The sequence below is a fragment of the Falco rusticolus genome, chromosome 3 (genome assembly GCF_015220075.1).
Source record: "Falco rusticolus isolate bFalRus1 chromosome 3, bFalRus1.pri, whole genome shotgun sequence".
Taxonomy (NCBI): domain Eukaryota; kingdom Metazoa; phylum Chordata; class Aves; order Falconiformes; family Falconidae; genus Falco; species Falco rusticolus.
In genome coordinates, this window is record NC_051189.1 from 96,794,792 (window position 1) to 96,802,898 (window position 8,107).

Sequence of the window (8,107 nt, forward strand, 5' to 3'; positions counted from 1 at the left end):
GCTTAGCTCTCAGTTTGCACTGTAATACAAATAATAGTAATAGAGTTGACAGTTTTATAATGTAGTCTTAATGGGGATGTGGGTTGAACCAAACAGGAGTTTCATCTTGTGGTATCTGCCCAGCTGTAACTCATCCCTAACATGAATTTGTTGGTAACGCTCAGATCTTAGGTATTGATCAATGATGTAATTGTCATCCTATAGTAGGACAGATGATGTAATCCTTACCCAGTTACGGAAGACGGTGACCTTGAGACAGATCAGATGGTTGAGCAGCATAGATGTATCACTGATTATAAAATGCTCTTGTTTTAAAACTAAACTGTCACCTGTTAATTGTTGGGGAGGAATAACTATAAAAAAATGCCAGCATGCTGCAGAAGATACAGCATTTATAGACTTTCACCAGCAGTTACATACTCTTGCTTTGACAGGAGACTTTTGGTAGTTTTACTGCATTGTTGCTTTGCCCGTCATTTCAATTTATGTCAGGGTAGCTTAAAAGCTGACTTTTGTGAGCCCAAGGAAAATATTTGTTTGTGATAACAAGTCACATTTAAAAAAAAAAAAAGGAAAAAAGTAAAGTAGAGGTGGATGTGATAGGAGAAGTTCTGGTAGATGGGAGAAAAGTATGTGGCACAGTTTTGCCAATAGGAAAGCCTAGTCATCCCACCTTCCTCCCCCACTGGAGATGGCTTGAATATACATTATTCTTGAATAAGAGGTAGCATCATTTTTCAATAGAATACTTAATAAAAGAAAAAAGTGATAAGCATGGACCAGCTTTTTCTTTTAGATGAACAGTAGGCAGAACTCAAAAAAGGTCATGAAGAAAAAAGAAATAAAATCGCTTCCTTTGATTGCTGATAACATGGTTGAGAAAAAGACATATTTTTATCTCAGTGGAAAGAGACTCTGAGAGACCCCAGTGCAAGCGTAAGAAACATTCATTTATGAGAAGCATGGATACTGGAAAGAAAAAATGGAGAGGTTTGCAAAGACAAATGGTTGAAGAGCTATTTTTGGTTCTGCTGGTGGTATTTTCTTCTTAACTACTAATGCATTTCTGGCCTCACGTTTACTGCTTTGTGTCAGAATTTTCTGGATTTTTTTTGTTCCTCTTTCCTTAGTAAACTGGCACATTTGCAAGATAACTATTAAACTGAGGAACTTGCCAAAGACTTCTCTTCAAGTAGATCCTTACTGAAAGTAGTGGAAGAAGTTAATCATTTGCACGATTTTGTGACTTCATAAAAAAAGACTACAAAAGAGTGATCTGACTAATTAAGTACTGTAATTAATTGATCTTAGGAAATCAGAGACATCACTCAGTCAGATCCTGTCTTTTCCACTTTTTTTTGAGGAAAAATTTCTCCTGTAGCTTGCGTTTGAAACTAATGAGTATTATGGGCAAGAATATATTTTTTCTGAGTTCTACGAGTATGTGCTTTGTATTGTTGAAATACATTTCCCTGTTTCATGGACTTATCAGATCCGTTTTCCTACAGTATTTGCTTACGGATAATGTTGCATAATGTCTAGGGGACTCCTAATGTGTAAGATCTTACAGTCTGTTAAAAGTAGTTAAGATGTTAAAATCTGTCCAGTTCTTTATGTGAAAAGGGCCTTATGCTTGGAAATCCTTCATGCTGTGCCTTAGTGAGAATTTCAGGTTTCAGAGGGATGAAATAAGAACTTTGATGGATGTGGTCCCTTCAACAGTATTTCTTTTCTAAGTGTGCAATAAATCTAGATGTGGATAATTGAAATTGTGAGCAAATCATGAAAAGAAGGAAATTACTTTAATCCTGTGATGCCAAAGGAAACAGAAAATCTCTCACACACAGTCTCTGTCCCAGGGATTAAGCATGTGTCTTCATTTTTAAGCAAGCTTCTGTAGTGGGGTGCAACCACTTAAAAACTCAAGTTTCTTAATTTAATTTATTATTTAAATTCCTGTCTATTAAGACAGGAAGAGGCTCTGGTTGCAGGGGGAACCATTCTTCACTGAGCTGTCAGCCCAGCTTCTGAGTGCTCTGCTCTCCTTTATGGTTTCATTCCCACAGCTGTGTATGAGCTAGGCAGCTGCTCTTACCCCTGTTTTAGAATCATAGAATCATTTAGGTTGGAAATTACTTTTAAGATCATTGAGTCCAACCATTGACGTAGCACTGCCAAGTCCATCACTATACCATGTCCCTAACCACTGCATCTACACGTCTTTTAAATACATCCAGGGATGATGACTCAACCACCTCCCTGGGCGGCCTCTTCCAATGAAGAAATATTTCCTAATATCCAATCTAATCTTTCTAATATGTGGCCATTCTTAGGTGCTTCTGTGGTTTCTAACACATCAATAATCCTTGTGTCTTTGCTGCTACATGGATCTCCATCCCCTACTTCCACTGAGATGGCAGACAGAAGAACCTTGCTAGCACACCCTCCTTCAAACACGACTGTGTTGCCCCCGGCTGATCTCTAGTGAGCCTGGTTTTATCCCTTTCCCCCTTCCAATCCAGTTTAAAGCTCTTTCAGTGAGCACTGTGAAATCCTATGCATGGATCCTTTTCCCACTTTGAGACAGGTGTATCTTGCCTGTTGCCAGCAGGCCTGGTGTTGTGATCAAAAAACCCCAAATTCTGCCGGTGACACCAGGCTCAGAGCCAAGTATTAATCTGCTGGCTCTGCCTGCTGCTTCCCTCACCATCGCCTGCAGCTGGAGGGATGGAGGAGAGCACCGCTCGTGCTTCTGATCCCTTAACCAGCCATCCCAAGGCCTGGAAGTCCCCCTTGATTGCCGTCAGACTTCTTGCTGCAAGTTCCTCACTGCCTACCTGAAAAATCAGTAATGGGTAATAATCTGCGGGCCGTACCAGGGTAGGAAGCTTTCCCTTCCCACCTTTAGCCCGGGCCCCAGGGAGGCAGCAGACTGCCCTGAGAAGTGTGTGCACTCTGCATATTGGGCCTTCTGTTCCCTGCAGGAGGGAGTCTCCTGTGACAATAACTTGCCTTTTTTACTCTACGGAAGCAGTTTTGATGCAGGGGGTAGACCGACTTAACTGTGGCAACACCTCCATGCTAGATGAACCGTCTTCCTTGTTACTGTTGGGTTCCACTTGCAAAGCCTCACAGCTGTTACACAGGGGCAGGTGGGGTTGGCACAGAGGGGACAACCTGCTGCACCAGGCAGAAACTTGTCACCATGGCCCCCTGTCCCTCAAGTGACTGTGTTCAGCCAGGTGGAGAGAGGACAGGGAATCCTCTCTACCATGTGTATCATGTATCGTGTTGGGCCTGTCTCGGGGAAGGTTGGGTGCCTGTTACCTGACTCTCTGCCACACTCCCTGATACTCCTCAACCTACTCCTGGAGCAATATCACTAAGCGGAGGAGTTCCTCTACCTGGGCACACCTCTCACAGATGTGCTCACTGCTGCCATCTGATACTGGCATCATTTTGCAGATGAGGTACAGAAATGCTGAAGGACAGGCTTGTAAGAGCTCAGTGATGTTGCGGTTTGACAGTTTCCCAGATCCTGGGCAACTATTCTATCCTGTAGGTCACCCTTGTGCTTGAATCCTTCCCCAGTGTTTTTTGTTTGGTGCCAGTGGCATTCAGTTGCTCTCTGCTCCAATTTTTCCAGTGTGGTCACAGCTCAGTTAGCTCGCTCGCATCCTTGACTAGGAGCATTTACGCACTCAAGAGGCAGTGACAGGTCACCGAACAGTTTCTGCCTCTAAAGTAGTGCTTCAAAGAGTGAAATTTGCCCCAGGGCTGTGGAGCAGACTTCAGGCTGTGTATCAACTCCTAAAGTCCAATCTTCTTAACTTACAGCACACCCCCTGCGTTTTGCTTCTGCACTTAATTGAATTGCTTTGTTGTTTCAAAACAAAATGGAGCAATGTGTCCATGAAGCTTCCACTTATGCAAATTCCTTTTTATTTTCTCTGCCTTTGTCAGCTACGGCCTTGCCTTCCAAGTTTAGACAGCAGGTTTTGAGAGACTCAGACCTTCAGGTGACCCTTTACATTAACTTTTCTGTATCTTTCTCTTTCTGCTTTCTAGGATATCATAAAAAGCCCCAAACGTGCAACAAAAGCATAAAAAGATTAAAGTATTCGTTCAAGATTTCTCTCCTTTACAGCTTTTCAGAGCTGTTTTGCAGTGTGGAAGTGGAGGCTGAACCCTGGGCTGGTTTTGCTGACCAGGGAGTTATGCATGGCATGAATGACAACCCTGTTGTCCTTGTTCAAGCCTGCTCTAAGTTAGGTGGGAGAGGGGAAGAGCCCAGACCTGTCCCATACCATGTCCGGTGTGATCTCAGACTCAAGGATGCTTTTCCTAAATGCTCACATGTGCTCCAGGAAACTCCCTTTTCTTCAGAGCCCTTTGCTCTCCTGCCCTGCACCTGTCTCAGACATGCTGCGTAGGCTGTCCCTTGAGATTTCCTGTTCCAAAGTTACTAATGTTTTAGGGTATCTGTTATGGCAAGTCCATAATGATCTGAACTTAAATAATTGTGTTTCATAAGATACAGGGAGGGACATTCTCATCTGTCGTAAGTTGCTGTAGCTCCTCAACCTAGAAGAACTCACGTGGGTTTGTACCAAAGCATTATCTGTTGAATTACGGTGATGGAAATCTTCCTCACACCCCTTGGTAGTCTGCATTTCTTTCATGCTGCACTCAGGAAACTGGGTCTCTGAAATCAAAACATACATCCTCTGCTTCCTAACATTCTTCTTCATAAAGCTGTGAAGAGGCCTGGACACAGTCCAGGTAATTCTGGGTTATTTTCTTGCCCTGAATTTCTTCACTAGTCAGTGGGGGTTTTTTTCCACGCCTCTTCACTGCTCTGCTAGCCAAACTGAAACATTATGGGGACTTGCTGCATAGTCTAGAGACTGATGAATTGTCAGGACGAGAGATCTGTATATCTGATTTTCTGGAAGACTCAAAGCAAAATCAATATAATTTTAAGGACATGGAGGGTGAGTCGTTACTGCTTACCTGCCTCAACTATTGATGTAAGTGCCTGACACCAAGCGATGTATGTGTTGGTGGGTAGAGTATCAAAACCTCATGTGAATCAGAATTCACTCCAGTATGCGCCATGAAATAAAAGTCAGGCCATACACATCTATGCCTTGTCTCATGTTCCGAACAGTTACTCTTTTTCAGAAAATAAGCATATTTTTGGACTTGGTTTGCTCTTTCTGGCAGCAGTTCTGCTTGTGAGTGAGAGGATTTGGGTAAACTTGTTGCTCAGCATGGCACTTGCATCAGGTTGCAGCTACATTCCCTTGTACTGCGTTTATTTTTTCTGTAGTCAAGAGACATTCACCAGATGGAGGAATGGAGCTCTCCAGCCAGAGACCTTACCATGAGACTTTGGTAGAATACTCTTGGTTTGGCTTAGTTTCATTTCCTCTCCAGTTGGAGGAAGGTTTCCATTTTCCTTGCTGCTTCTTTGATCTTGCCTAACTCTTTAGGGTTACTAGGAAAGCCTGCTGACCTGTGCTTGCATGCATTTTGGTGCTTTCCATATATATATTTACCTTTCCAGTGGAAGAAAAAGTTTAGCTTGGTTTGTATAATAGACCTATATAATGGGTGAATGCAGAAGACAAGACAAGAATGTTTGCAGAGCTTGTTTGTTTGATTCAGATAGATGAGAGCCAGGAAGTCCAACTTAATACAGTAGTCAGCAACTTAAAGCTGTGTCTAGATGGGGGGAAAAAAATGCACAGGCTTTCTTTATAATACAGCTCTCAGCATGGTCACAAAGACACGGCGGTAATGGTTCATGCTCTCCCAGTGTAGATGTAGTCTGTTACGGTAAAAGTCAGGTATTTCTATATTTACTGTTAGAAATAGGTGGAGCTTGTTGATGTTTGAAGACACCTGAACAAGACGAAGTTTGTGTCATACAGTACGATGGGGCTTAGATCCCTGACTTTTATCTTTCAGCTTTCAGAAAGTCTCAGCAGTGCTTTAAGACCCTTTGAAGACTTGTTCCCAGCTCCCTGCTTTCTAGTGGAGGGCCTGAGAGATCAGACCATCTGTAGGTCTGCTCTGCCCATGCATTTGGAGGCTGCCTGCCTGCTGCTCTGTAAGAGTCTTCTGGGGTTTAAATCATTCCTGCCAACGTATGCTTTGCCTCTTGTTGTGGGGAGGAGAGTAAGTAGTAAGCACCAAGGCCACAAGTGAAGTTTGTGCTGATAGGAAGGTGCCATCCCACAAAGGGAAAGATCCCATGTAAACAGGACCTGTTTTGCATTTTTCTTCTTTTCTCTGCTTGTACACCTTTCTTATAATCTGAGAGATCTGGCATTGGTCTTGAAAGGATGCTCTGCAAAGCATGGATTTGGAATGTTCCATGGGAGAATCTGCCTGCCTCTCTTTCAATAAAATTAAGAAATTAGACCTTTCGCTTCTATTTTGGAAGTATTACACAAAGAGAAAGCAACTTTACAACTCCTCTCTCTGTCATGCCATAAAACTGGGTGGTAGTAACCTTTGGGGAAAAAACGTATAATACCTCATTTGCTCTTTTCTTCTGAGGCTCAGCAGCAGCGGTGGTCCCCTCTGCAGCAGATTTCAGGCGCGCAACTGGCACCCTAGAAAAGGAAAAACACTTGAGTAATTTGCATAGTGGATCAGAATCCAGCCTGCCTAGCTGCCAGAGCAAAGACCACAAACTTTCACATTTGAGTCATCTGCTGAAAACCTACATACTTTTGTGAAGAAGGAACTAAATGTTTATTTTAAAGTAATCTTATTTGCTTTGTTGTAGGTGAATCATCTGACTCTTAAATGGTGAAGGTTATGTATCAACAGGATTTTCTTGCTGGCTTTCAGTGTCTGCTGAACTGCAATGATCGGAGTTGACCTTGCTTCCAGTCATAAGAACAATTGTTTGATTCTAGTGTGAATATCAATGTTTGTGCCTATAGAAACCAATCAACACTTCCTTCTAATTTTTGTAAATAGGCTGTGACTGTGACACTTGGATTTCCTGTCTCTTGCATATCTGAATCAAAAAAATCTCTGCACATAATGATGTCTTGACTTCTGCATTCACCATCTATTGTGCTGTTAATAGGCAGAGTCTTTATTACAGTCTGTATTTCTCCTGTTGAGCTATGTCCAGACATCACTGGAGGCTATAATCTTCTTTTATTTTTATTCTACACCATAGATTTGTTTAAGGGACTTTCTCAGTTATAACTGTAGGAAATAGCAAGTGATTTAAGAAAAGCTGGTTGAACTGCCAACAATCAACCTCGCACAACTTTTAGCATTTTCCCAAGATAATCTTTTAAAGTGACATTTTTTCCAACTTGGTAGCAGTTTCCTATTGATTGTTCTTCCTTTTTACATTTTAATGTGAATGATTTAGGTTGTCTTGATAACAAGATACAAACCCTTGCATTTTTGTACCTTTTTTTTAAAAAAATTGGCCAGCTGTGTCATCGAGTAGCTGTGTAGCACCTTCAAAATTGGGTGTGGATATTTGGAATTGGGCTGTAGAGTTGCCCTGGTATTGGGTATCTGCCTTCTCATTTGCAGGAAGATTTGTCCAGCGTCAGTCAGTTTATAAACTCTGAAATGGCTCATTTTGTACCTACACAGCAGGAGCTCATTAGGTGGTGCTGCACTGAGCATACTGTATGTCAAAGCTGAAGGACTTGCTTTGATACCGCTCGATGTGTCTCCCTAGGAGTGCTGTGGACCTAAGCGTAGGAAGGCAGAGGGAGGAGATGTCCTCCTGCATTTTCAGCAAAGCTCTTGGTTGCCCAGACAGGGTGGAGCAGGAGGCGATGGAGAGAAAATACAGGCTATGGGACATGTGCTCAGGAGAAATGTTGGGGAACATGGAACTGTCTGAACAAGGAGATGTGGGGGCAATTCTGGCTCAAATCACTAAGTGTGGGGACAGCATTTTGGAGCCATTGTGATGGGATTGTTATTAAGATGAGGTCCCAGGAGGAAACTGGGGTGAAGAGTCTGATGAGGGAAGCAGCAGAAGCCACAGAAGGAAAGGTCAGAGGGAAATTTCTGTTCTGTACATTGAGATGGAGTTTGTGACTCCTGAGGCTGC

General features: G+C 42.6%; 1 protein-coding gene across 6 annotated transcripts in view; it reads left to right on the plus strand.

Moving 5' to 3' along the window:
- ATXN1 (ataxin 1) overlaps positions 1-8,107 on the plus strand; it is a 218,873-nt gene that overhangs the window by 101,979 nt on the left and 108,787 nt on the right. The gene's annotated exons all lie outside the window — the stretch shown is intronic.